General features: G+C 42.3%; 1 long non-coding RNA gene across 1 annotated transcript in view; it reads right to left on the bottom strand.

Annotated features, from left to right (window-relative positions):
* Window positions 1–517: 517 nt before the first annotated feature.
* LOC102571045 (uncharacterized) overlaps window positions 518–12,797 on the bottom strand; it is a 49,779-nt gene continuing 37,499 nt past the window's right edge. The window contains exon 4 of the long non-coding RNA XR_002090152.2: window positions 518–2,855. This is a non-coding gene — a long non-coding RNA (uncharacterized LOC102571045). The remainder of the gene's footprint in view (window positions 2,856–12,797) is intronic.

Below are 12,797 nucleotides of genomic sequence, written 5' to 3' on the forward strand. Positions count from 1 at the left end.
AGTGTTACACTGCTGTATTCCCATAAACTGGTTCATGTGAATACAAGCTGTTACCTAAAACCTTGGTTTAGAGTAAGGATGGACCAACAACTTCCAGTATAAGAAGTCTTCAGCTTTCCCCCAAACCTCAAGCCCTATCTATTTTAGCTAGTAAGAAAAGTAAAAAAGGGATGATGGAACTGGGGGAGGATGTTTTTTCCTTTGAATGTTCAAATGCTTCAGATTTCCAGGTTGAAAAACATATGAAAATACAGCCGGCGGGGAGGGCACACCTTTTTTGTGGTGTTCAAATGATCTGAAAACACGACCAATAGAAAATTTTGCAAGAATGCCCTTTCTCATAAGAATTTCAGCTTGGTGCTTTGCTCTCTTTCATAAAAGTTTTCTGCCATTCAGGAAAGGAGAAGGAATGAAGATTATTCTCTGGGTATTATATATTTGATTGTTGTGTTACATTAGTAGTTGCAGCTAGACAATCTGAGTGGTCTCCAAAGCGGACAATCAGCAAGCAAGTCAGCAAGAAAATAAAGAAGGAACTTTAAAAAAAAACTATTACACTTTGCTTTACTATAGCTCCTTTTAATTAAGCATCTTTAGCTTCATAAGTATTAGCAATTGTCTGAGATAAGCATTAATTACTCTTCCCACTTAATGCATCAGAAAAAAAAAAGGCACAGAGGCCCTGATTCTCCACTGCCTTGCCCTGTGCATAGTCACATATCACAAGCAAAGTGGATATAAAATGCTACCCAGATGGAATAACACCCTACTGAAAATGACTAAAAATGTTCTGAAGCAACAGCAAAACAGGTCTCAAGAGATTATGGTGGTATAGAATCGCCCTTTGTGATGGTCTATGGTAGACAACCTTATATGCATAAGCTCAGGAACAGCTTAACAAATAGTGATATCTAGATGGACACCAATGCTTCTTATATGTTAAAAATGGCTTAAGGAATGCATTTCTACAGTAGAAGGAGCTGGAAGTATTCTTACATTTTTACAAAATGCGTTGGGTTTTACAATGGACAACTAGGAGTTCACACTGTACCAAAGTAAAGGGCTCCAAAGGTTAGGAGACACAAGTAAGCTGGGGTAGGGGCTAAGAGGAAAGGATGCATTACAAAAATCAATCCAGAAAGCATGTAGAACCTCACATGGATCAATGGGACTGCATGGCAATTGCACAAAAACAGAAAAAAAAACATTTAAATGGTTGGTCTGTCATGCAGTTCAGAGGCTATTTTTGTCAGAATAAAAGCCACTCCTCTTAAACACTCACACCCATGCATGGTTGCTTAAAATAGGATTTTATTGGAAAGGTTTATTTGAAGAAATGAAAGGAAGACTACCGTGGCTTAATGGCACCCTTAAAGGAAACACTCTTATTAAGACCCCCTGCTGTAAGAAGTCCAGAGTATCTCAATTGCACATGGAGACGATGGCTTCCTGAGCTGCCTCTTTAAACAGAACCTTGCTCTTAGTTCAGGAGAAAAATAAATGGACTAGTGGCTGGATGGTTTCTCAGCAAAGCAGCACTTTAAGGCTGTATTAACAATGAAGATCGTATGTTGCATTCAATTCATATATTATTAAAGGATCTATAGTATAAATAGTTACAACCTCCCCATGTCCTGGTTTTAGGGTTAAAATGAAGTCTCTTAGCTTCCTACTATTGATTATTCTCAGGGTTGTACTTTTTTACATCTCACATTTTCAGTTACCTTTCTTTAATAGCTCTCTCCACTTCCCTTTGCCCTACCCCGGCTGTATTCTCCACACTCCTTTATTCTCATCCTCATTCAGCACTCTGCACCCCTGCTGTCCTTCCCACTATTTAATACCCAAAGAAAGCAAGTGATCTTATACAATTATTTGTTTTGGCAGGTTTGTTGATCCCCTTTCTCCACCCTCCCCCTATCCAACTCCCACCCTTAAAAATGCATATAGCACTAGACAGTTCCTAGGAGATGACAGAGCAGAGAGAGAGAGAGACATACATCTCGTTTGGAGATTTGTAACAATCTTTGTGGAAAAAAATGTCAATTTTTTTCTTGCAACCCAAGCATTGTAATAAAAACAATGGATGTCATGGGTGACAGCTGGTGTTCAAAAACTATAACCTTAACATCAAAGCTGGAGAGTTTTAGGATAAAAGGCAGACTGGCACAATGGACTGAGATTTGCTAAAGAGCAGTAGACAAAAAGCATTAATTTTGAATAAAACTTTTTTCAGGCTTTGGGCTAGAGAGTTTACCTCTGGAACAAATGTAGTTTGTTTGGAGCTTGTTGCAGAGATCGTATCTTCTTCAGACTTATTCTTTTTCTATCCATATCAGCTTTACCCTTTAAACAGTTGTTTTCTTCTCATTGACCAAATCAGCCATGTTACTAATTTCCATGACAGTCCCAGTGACCACCCTGAGGTTCTTTCAGGAGATCAAGAACAGAAGCATATCAAAAGAGAAGGCCTTTTCAATAGCAGAGCTGGGTTGCATGGCAAAGCAATACAAGATAGTACATAATAGACTCAGAGTGCTATCACTTTTCACTGATACAACAGTTACCTTTATCTTAGAGATAACACCTAATTCACTTGTGTTGTACAACCAAAAATAGCTTCACTTTTTGACCCTGCTTCTGCCTGACCAGCTCTGCATCCCTGAAATATGAGGTAATCAAAATGAATAGAGTCCACAGTTTCAAATGTTGCTCTTGGTTCTTTTATCCTCAAACCACAAATTACAATGTGTGCAAAACACACATCCCATATGAAAAGAAAATTGGACCCTTTTGAGTCTTGTGGCTGTCAGATCACAAAGACTGGGTGCATGTAGCAACATTCTTCCCCACTCCTGCAAAAAACAAACAAACAAGCTGTTATACAAAATCCCACTTTGTTCACATTGAGACAGTGAGAGCTGACTTGCAAATTTAACAGCAGATCTACCTGGCAGCCTCCTCTGTAAGTTTCTTCAATAAAATAACTGCTTTCAACTGAGTCGTCCCCCACAACATGTATGTGTGCATCCACACACACACTCAGTGCTTAATGGAAGAAGTGAAGGCAAATATCATCTGTAATTCTCCCTTTCAGAAATAACTTATCCCATGCCAAACTGGGGATGCAATCTCACCACTGCAATGTTTGCACTGCAAACATTCATTTGCAGTCGGACAAAACAGGCTGCCATCCTCTTCTCAGTGACTACCAGCCAATAATGTACTGACCCACCTTGGGAAACCAGCAGTAAACTACAAGTCGCCTGTCAAGGCAACTTGGAAGATTCAATGAGGAGAGATGTCAGAAGTGCTTAGAAACTGTGGTGACTGGTGTGGTATAAAAACCTGAGCAGAGAAAAATAGGATAGATATGGCAAACCAGGATGAAGCACAAGAATATTTGTTAATATCCATTCCAGTTTTAGTCACTAATTTCACAGTTTCAAGATTTTAAGGGCCGCAGGGGAGTTGAGAGACTGAATGATTCAAAATACAGAAAAGATGTTTGAGTAAAGGCAAAGAAAGAAGTGATTTAAAAGAAATAAACTGTTGACCTTTCATGATGGCTTGAAGTTGAACTTAATCCACCTTAACAACTTTGCCTTCACAGCCCCCAAAAGACTGCAGTCTCCTAAAAACAGCTCTCTAAGGGAGGCATTGAACAGGATGAGAGGCTGTTGGCGTGAAAGGAGTATCTCTATAAGGGTACATACAGCCATTACATTTAGGGTTAGGGTCAATCGAAAGGCCCACCTGTACAGATGTTCAGGGGGGTTCAACTGGGCAAAAATGGCAGGGCTGATCCAAGTTAGCTCACCTGAGGAGGTAAACTAACTTAGATCAGGACCATGTTAACCCAATCTATCAAACATCTGTAATGTTTGGAGCACAGCCTAGGGGCTGGGAAGACCCAGCCGCTTGCCCCAGCCTAAGGGCTGTGCTATTCCTACCCTCTGACCCTGACCAAGATTTTTTTAGCCCTCAACCCTCACCCCCCTAGATAAGCCATCCATTCCCCACAGACCCACCAACCCCCCCCCACCCCCCCCCAAGACCTGCCAACCCCACCCCCCAAGTTACTTATGCCAGTTTCTCTGTCAAGCTCCTTGGCCTAGCAAATGGCTGCACACACCGCTCCCAGTCTACATTCACATGACTTAAAGCAAGTCACGGGAATGTAGAGTGGGTGCAGCAAACAGTTGTACACAGCCTATGGAAACTGAATGCACAGCACTGTACTGTACAAAAATACCCAAGCTAGCTAGGCCATGGGAAGCAAAGTAGTCTTGGAGAAGCAGGTATATTAGTGCAGATGAACTGTTATGCTAATGTAGTTATACTACTTCCACTACCTGGGTTAGCATGTTCATCTGAATATCTCTTGGGTATCTCTGCATGCACTGTCTTATGCTGTGAGACACAAGGCAATGGAGGATCAGAAGCTGGAGGACAGCCAGTGTTTTTTTAGCAAAGAGAGTAATAAAGATGTGAGTGATGCCTATAGTTCTGTACCCTGCAAAATCCTGCCATACAGACTATAAAAACACAACTGCTCTAACAATAAAGAAAGCAAACCTGTACTGGGGTCAATGGCCCACTTTATTTCTACATGCATTTTTAGCCACAAATATGCTTAATCTTTTCTTCATCCAATACACCACAGTTTATACCCAGGTATGCTCTATGCCAGAAGCTAATATAAATATATCATATCTATGTAAGTACATAATCTGGGTTTCATTTGAGTTCTTTGCCAATTTCTTTAATCATTGTGAAATTAAAGGTTTCAACTAACCTTCAGTATTCAAGCCAAAATCTCCTAATTAACTTATGCATCTTGGTTGAGTGTCCTGAGGGAGGCCCAAGATCCAAGTGAATAGCATAAAGAAATCTACACAGAATAAACAGTCCCTACCTAGGTTTCCTGCCCATAGTGGCCTGACCTCCAGATAGTTACTCACACAATTAAAACAGCATGAAGAAAAAGAAAACCAAAACAACAACTCCTGTAGATTGCGGACTGCTCCTCGAGCATGACATTTTCACTTAGTGCTTTGCAGTCCACCTTCTAAATTGGGCTGGTCTCAAAACCATGAGCCCCCCCAGTGAAAGATCTAACCTCAATGTGACATCATGCTCCTGCCAGTCACAGAGTTAAAAGGACCCTGAACGCAGCCCCGGCTGGCTCTGCTGCAATGTGACGCAAATCAAATGCTTCCAGCTATCAGTGCAGCTGCCACTGGCCGCTGTGACTGTAGCCCCTTAATACCACTGGGGAGAGGGGGAGGGATGTTCAGGCTGTTCCAACATGGCCTGGTATTTTAGATAATCAGCCTCCTCTTTTAAACTGCAGCCAACACGGCATGCAGAGCACTTGCCCAGGTCAAGGAGAAACTGTTCTCTCTCGCAGCTCCTGTTGGAGAGACAAACGCCGCACCACTGAACAGCTTATCTAGCTCTTTCTGAAGCCACGCTATTGCTTCCCTCACTCTGCACAACAAGGGCATGTTTACTGCATTTAAAAACAGACACCTGTCTTTTGAGCTTTCGTTTTGGTGATTCAGCCCTAAATATGTGAACGAACTAGACATTTCTAAAGGTGGAAGAGAGGGGAAATGCCACAAAATGTCTGAAGGCAAAAAAAATAAAAAGGCTGAGAACTATGTGACCTGTGCAATAATACTGCACAGAACTAGGTTGGGTTCATTTGTTTGTTCTTTGTGTGCATGTCTCACACCCAGGGGCCCGTAGGCTAAGTCTGCTCCCTGAGCCTGAAGGGAAAGGAGAAAGGGAATAGGCAGCAGGACTTGTAGGTACATAATGCTTGAGTAAGAGCCACATGATTCTGTTGCTTAGCTCCCGCTCTTGGGTCCTTAACAAGTCCTTCGGTTCAGTCACAAACTGCTTGTCATGGCAATACCCAGTAATGCCATTCCAGCCCAGAATAAAATTCTGCTTTGTTTCTTCCTCTGTGACTTATAAACCAGCTCTGCATGCAATTTTCCCTTCTTCCTTGTTTCATCCTCCCTGAAATTTTGTTTAGATTGGTTCAACTGGATTGCATTTACAGACTAGCAGGGAGAAAGAGAGAAAGAGAGAAACAACCCTTCAAACTACTGCCAGAAAATCAAGACAAAGACGCATTCTACAAAACTTAGCTCAGAAAGTGGAAGTGGTAACAGCAACAAGGCTGAATTCTTCTCTCTGTTTAACTCACATTTATGAAAGGTGTGACATCAAGAACCCTGCAGAATGAAGCTCCTTATTTATCCACAGAAGAGGTCCATTACAGGGACAGCCAGAAATACTATTCCAGTCATTGTCCTACTAAAATGTGAACACATGCCTTGGAGGGACCTGGCTTGTATACTCCATCTTTAGGAATGAAAGGGCCTTTCTCCATGTCCAGAACTCACGCCATGTACAGACAATTAGTTTCTCCTGGGAGAGTTGTGTATGTCTCAGGAGAAACTATGAGTGAGTGCATAGACGTTCAGGATTTTTCTTTTTGGGCAACAATGGCTGCTCTGGGAGAAAAATAACCCAGGAACAACCAGGGTTAATTCACTCCCAGAAGGAATTCCTAGAAGCAAGTGTCTGTACATGTTCTTATGAGAGAAGCCACACCACAGTTCACCAGCATCCCAAGGGCTTTGCTCTCCCCTCTCCCTCCAGGAAGATAGGGTGTCACTCAGTGAACTCTACTGCTCCAGCCAAGCAGGGAGCAGAACAGGTCCCCTCCACAATCCCCACATCGTGAAGCAGGAGACACAGGGTGACCCTGAGCAGTCTGGGTCAGCCAATCAGGGCTTCCCTGTGCACTGCTGCCATCTGCCTCCAGGCAGACTGAGGAAGCCTGCAGAGGAGGCTGGGATGTGTGCAGAGGCCCCCCCTGGCTTCACAACATCTGTACTGCAAGCTCCCTGCTCTTCAGAGACTCAGCATAAACATGTCTGCTCAGTTTTTCTACCAGAAAAATAAACCCAGGAGAATTCTCCCAGATCATTTGGACATGTGTACACAGGCTCAAGTTTTTTCCTTTGAGGATGACAGTTAATATTCACTGCCATATATACCTTTCCCTTCCATTGTATAAACAGATCTTTGATAGTAATATGCTTTAAAATTGGAACTGGAGCAGGAAAATATAAACAGCATGTACATGCACAATAGTGATGTTTTAAAATGGTTTTTGCTGCTTCTCTGGTTCATACCACTTCCTGTTAGAGGTCTGTGCCATGGGCTTACAAAGCAAAGTCCCACAGGAATTTGTCTTGTATTTTCAATAAAAATAGTTCCAGTGATGTTCACAAGAATCTGTGAAATATGGAAACAGCAAAGCTTCTTGTAAGCATGAAGTAACTGTACTAACCAGTGCATCTTGCATGTTTTCTGGGTATTTATGCAATACAGTTCTTGCACACAAAAAATCTAGAAGTCTGTACTCTATCCATGTGCTATATCTGATTACCTAAAGCTAAAATGCAATGCTCCCAATACACACACACAGTAGAAATCAGCAATATATATATTTTACATTTGCATTTGCAGCATAGACTTTATTTATACTAATTGAACTTCACAAACTGATTCGCCCTACAGAGTGTAGGAAACTGGAAATAAGTGGGGCTAGTAGAGAATTCTATCAGTAAAGCTAGTGAATTCTCTCCAATATCACATATGTGTGAGTGCATGTGTGCACATACACACACACACTATATATATCTCATTAATATATATCCTATGCAATATATGTGCGTGTGTGTACACGCACTCACACATATATTGTGATATTGGAGAGAATTCACTAGCTTTACTGATAGAATTCTCTACTAGCCCCACTTATTTCCAGTTTCCTACACTCTGTAGGGTGAATCAGTTTGTGAAGTTCAATTAGTATAAATAAAGTCTATGCTGCAAATGCAAATGTAAAAATGACCCAGTTGAGTCAATATACCACCACTGATCTTTTTCTTGTTTTTTATACCCCAAGAAAAAACAAAGAAGTAAAATGGGGGAGGGGGGGCTAACAATGCAATAATAGTTTTGAGGGTTTTTTACATATGAACATCAGTTAGCACTGACTTTTAAACTCACATTTTCCACAGCACCTGAAGTTTGGTCCCCTTGAAAATACATACTTTGGATGTAAATATATCCTGAAATACTGCTTACCTTACTTTTAAGAGTAGCTTCACTGTGCCTCAACAGGTTGTTTGTGCAGGTGATATCACCAGAATTCATCTCAAAAGACAGGGGCAACATGATAAACATCCTCAGTGCATTCAAAGGGCTTTGCAAATACCAGCATTGGGACCTTTTAGATTTTGGATTATAGCTTTTAAGGTTAATAACTTACACAGTAATACAAAATACTATTGTACTGGCATATCTGGACAAGAAAAAAAAAGAAAAAACACAGCTGTTGTGGGAATTAGAATTAGGAGTGTTCTACTTATTTTGTGTACAAAACTTAACTCACAACAAGGCAACTGTTGATCCTCTGGATCATGGTGTTCACGTAAGAGGTTTAGTCAGGTGCCTGATATATTCACTTGTGGCTGACAAGCCCAATTCAAGAGTGACACAGCTTGTGACAAGTTTCACAGATCCATGTGTTGTCTGAGTTGGAGTCCCCCTTTACAGCTTGCTGCTACCTTCTTTGTCACTTTGCTGCTATCCTCTGGATCAAACCTGCTTCATGTTGAGCTGTACCCAGTGCCAGTTGTTCCCTATAGATTGTATGGGATTCTGCGCGCTCTTCCGAACTTTCTACCTTGAAGTTGGATGACCTCGTATAATTTTTGCACATGTTATAGTACTGCCATAAAGGCCAAACCTGCTTTCCAGAATCGTCCCGAACCTCACTGTACAAAATATTCTTGGGGATATGATCTCCTCTCATTCTACTGACACGGCCAATCCAACTAAACAATATTTTATGTAAATAAACAGTTTTGCACCTAATTTAACTTAACATGAATTATCTTCTTTAGATATCTCCCTTGGGTTAGCTCATATAAAAAAGTGATATCTAGATTTTGTCAATGTTGTACATGTTTCGTGTAAGTCAGTCATTCTAAGGGACCCATTAAGAGCTTAGTAAATCTGAAGGAGCCGTAGACCTGATACAAGGTCAGTAAAAAAGTCGCTGGGTTCCCTCTCAGTATCTCATACTTCTGCCTCAGAAAGGAGCCAGGAAAGTCTATGCAACTACTGTTAAAAAAAATAGTAGAAGATTTTTATTTAAGCCATATTTATCTTATTTATTACAAGCACCAAAGGTAAGCTAACTGCAAAAGAGTACAATAAGCTAATGTGAAACATTTAAACTGGCAAGAGCAAGGAAATTTAGGTCCAACAACTGCACTCTGTTTTTTAAACTCACCATGATGCTTAGTTATTACCAAATAAAATATCATTTGTTGTGCCATTAACCTTGCAAGCTCCTACTCAATACTGCCCACGAACCTCCCAGCTCCTGCTGAAACTTTCCAAAAGTTAGCCTTAGCCCATGGAAACCTTAAGTCCTAATCAATAACATTTGGCAAAACTACAAGCAACTGAAAACAAGGTCTTATAATGGAAAGGGCTTATAAACTTTACTATAAGTAGCGCTAAAAGTTCTGCCAATAATGACAGGCCAAACCAAAACAGCAGGTCTGTGCATTATTGGAAACAGAGAGATCAGGATTTTGGAACTAGAGGTCAACTCTAATCTACAACAGGCACCAAGCACTAAATCCAATAGGCAGACCAATGTCCTAACCAGGAAATGCTAACATTAGGTCCCTGGCATTCCTGGGTGCTCTTAGTTACTGTGGTAGTAGTTATATGCAGCCAAGGATGATTTGTAAACATAATGACAAGAAATGAAAGATCACAGTTCGCAGAGCCCCACCCCTTGTGGAGCGCTTTGTTTTGTTTCCCCATTTTTACCTTTTTTCTATGGCAAGAAAAACAGAACTAAAAATTGGTGTTATACAATGATTTGCGTTGCGGCCTTCTTATGGAAATAAAATCACGGGCTCACACCATGACTTGTGCATCTTTTGGTATAACTGCCCCTGAGAGAGGAGGGCAGATGGACTACACACACAAATATGAATGTGCACTGTCGCAGTAAGGGGAGTGCTAAGGTCTGGGATATTGGTCCAGCTACCTGTTTCACCTGTCAACCTTCCCCCACTCCATCTTCACAGGGGGTGTGTGGGGGTTTGAAGATGAGAGAGCAAACCCACAACAGCAGCAGCACAGCCACAAACTCCTGTGAAAATCTGTTTACTCCAACTTTATACACTGAATGAGCATCCAGACTCCACTACCAAATTACGCGCATTCTACCTGGTAAATAATGAGACTCACAGTCTGTTCCTGCTCCAGCTGAAATTACCAGTGATTTCAGTGGGAATAAAGATCAGGGTCAGGACCAAGGTTTTCCAGTTTCATTACAATTACACATATTGTCATAATGGCACCAACTGCATCATCTTTCTTGTAATACAAATAGCTACGTTAGCCCTTCTGCTAATGGAACAATACAAAGGTACTTTTGCAAGCAAAGAGCACCCATTTGTGCACTATCACATTTATTTTGGTCATCTTGTAACCTTAAGGCAGAAAGCTGGGTTCGTGATTGCTACTCGTGTTTCAAAACTGCAGCACAAATTTTCGTCAGTCCTAACATTCTCCAAATGTCAAAGGGAGGGGAGGACCAAGAAAAAATGGAGACAGACGAAATCTAAAGCCACTAAGGGAAAGTTAAAACTGGTAGGAAGCTGCAGTTGTCGGCTCAGCAGTCTGGGAACATGGTCTAGTCTCCAAGGCTGCTGTCGTGCTGGTGATGAGAAGGGTGGTACAGTAGCTTATGCCCAGGTGCTGACACCAGGATCAGCAGTTTGTCTCTGGCATCAGACAGCAACTTCCAAGATCCCAAGCCTGCTGCTGGTAATTTGCTTCAGACAAATCTAATAACAAAAAGCCAAGAATCTATACCATCTGTTGGAGGTGAGAACAGCTGAGTTGCTGGCTATGTGTAGCACCAGAGGAAAGCATAGGACATCCACTCTGCCATTACAGGCATCTGCCACTGAAAGGTAAGGCCTATAGCCACTGGGACAGAAAAAGAAAGAAGGTGGTTTCAGAAGGAAATAGTTTAATAAAACAGAAAGTTTAGCTAAACCATCACACCAGAGCGCAGTGTTTTTTTCTCATGAATACGTGCATCTTTTCCCTCCCCCTCCCCCTCCCCCTTCAAAATATTATAGAAACAACCAAGTTTCCCTTGCAAAGGGAATCTCTGGAGAGCTGTTCTGCGTGCAGTGTTCTCACTTTAGTCAGAGAGATGTGCTGAGCTGTACTTTAGAGCTGAGGGTTGACTGAGTTCAAAGGGTGGTCAAAGGAAGGGATGGTTCTGTAGTTAAGGCACTTAACTCAGATTTAGGAGACACAGCATATGCCTATACCGTGCACTCAAGAGCACCTCCAAGAAAGCACCTCCTCCACCCCTCTGTGTACCTGAAATGTGAGGCAGTGAAGTTGCCCTGAGGCTGTTCTCAAAGATGTAGGAGACAAAGATTAAGAATGGCAGTGGGGAAAGACCTCACAACATCCTCATCCCCCACCCCTTATTTCCCAGATTTGGCACATGCAAACCAGAAGTGAGCAGGCACAGAGTGCTTCTTGCTGGCAGCACCATAACAAGGGATAGACAAGTAGAGCACAGGGCCTGGACTCCAACATAATGAGGGTCCCAGAATAGTGCCCCTTCTGGGGAGCCCACTGTGTGCCATTGCAACAGCAGTTGGGTGCAGGAAGACTGCACCGGGCAGGTAAGACTGCTGCCCTCCCCACTCCTCTCCTTCTCCCCAATGACCAGTAGCCTTTCTGTGCATAGTGGCACTCCCGCCCTGTTTCCTTCAAGGTTTTGCCCAGGGTGCAAACCTTGGTAGCTATGCCCCTGCACAGCAATGTTCTCAGGAGCAACGCAGCAGAGGTACAGCTACACCCCTCAGACTCAGCAATATCACAAGCTACTGCTGCATAGACTTGGAGACATCCCTTTCTCTCTCTAGGCCTCAGTTCACCATTTGCATAACACAGTGAACAATACTGCCTTTCTCCCACTTTTTATCCCATGTCTGTTTAGATTATAAACAGCTCCACTGTGCAGGTTGCCTCTTTCAGCATGATCATACAAAGTAATAGCCCTGATATCACCTGGGCCCCACAAGTACTGGCATAAAACACAAAGAATTAGTAGAATCCCACTTAAGGCTTTACTGAATGGCTAAGGTCATATCTCTCTGCCCTCACTGTCCCTTTGAGTCCCCTGGTTCTTACTATAGCGAACAGCCAAAACAGAATTATTTTCAGGAGGCCTCTTAGATATAAGAAAACTTTAAATTTGGGGGTCTGTTAATCATTCCTTTAACAGCTCTTTTAATCCTAACGCTACTGTTAACCCCCTTGACATTAAAAAGAATTGCTCAAACTGTTTAGAAGTGGCAAAGTGCAGCCAACAGTCCACTTATGACTTGCACCCAGTCTCCCATTCAAGCCCCAGGCTTCATTTGAGCAGAGCATCGAGCAAACTGCACAACGGTGTCCTTGTGTGTAGGACTATTAATTAGTGCAGCAATTCTCAACCAGGGTTCTGGGGCACCCTGGGGTGCTGTGAGATCTTTTGAAGGTTCAACAGGAAATGTAGGAGATAAGCGAGGTGCCTGGCTGCTCCTCTACCCCCACTGCTTGACCCTTCTGCAAGGAGGTAAGCCCTGTAGTAAATAAATTGG

The sequence above is a fragment of the Alligator mississippiensis genome, chromosome 1, assembly GCF_030867095.1.
Source record: "Alligator mississippiensis isolate rAllMis1 chromosome 1, rAllMis1, whole genome shotgun sequence".
Classification (NCBI taxonomy): domain Eukaryota; kingdom Metazoa; phylum Chordata; order Crocodylia; family Alligatoridae; genus Alligator; species Alligator mississippiensis.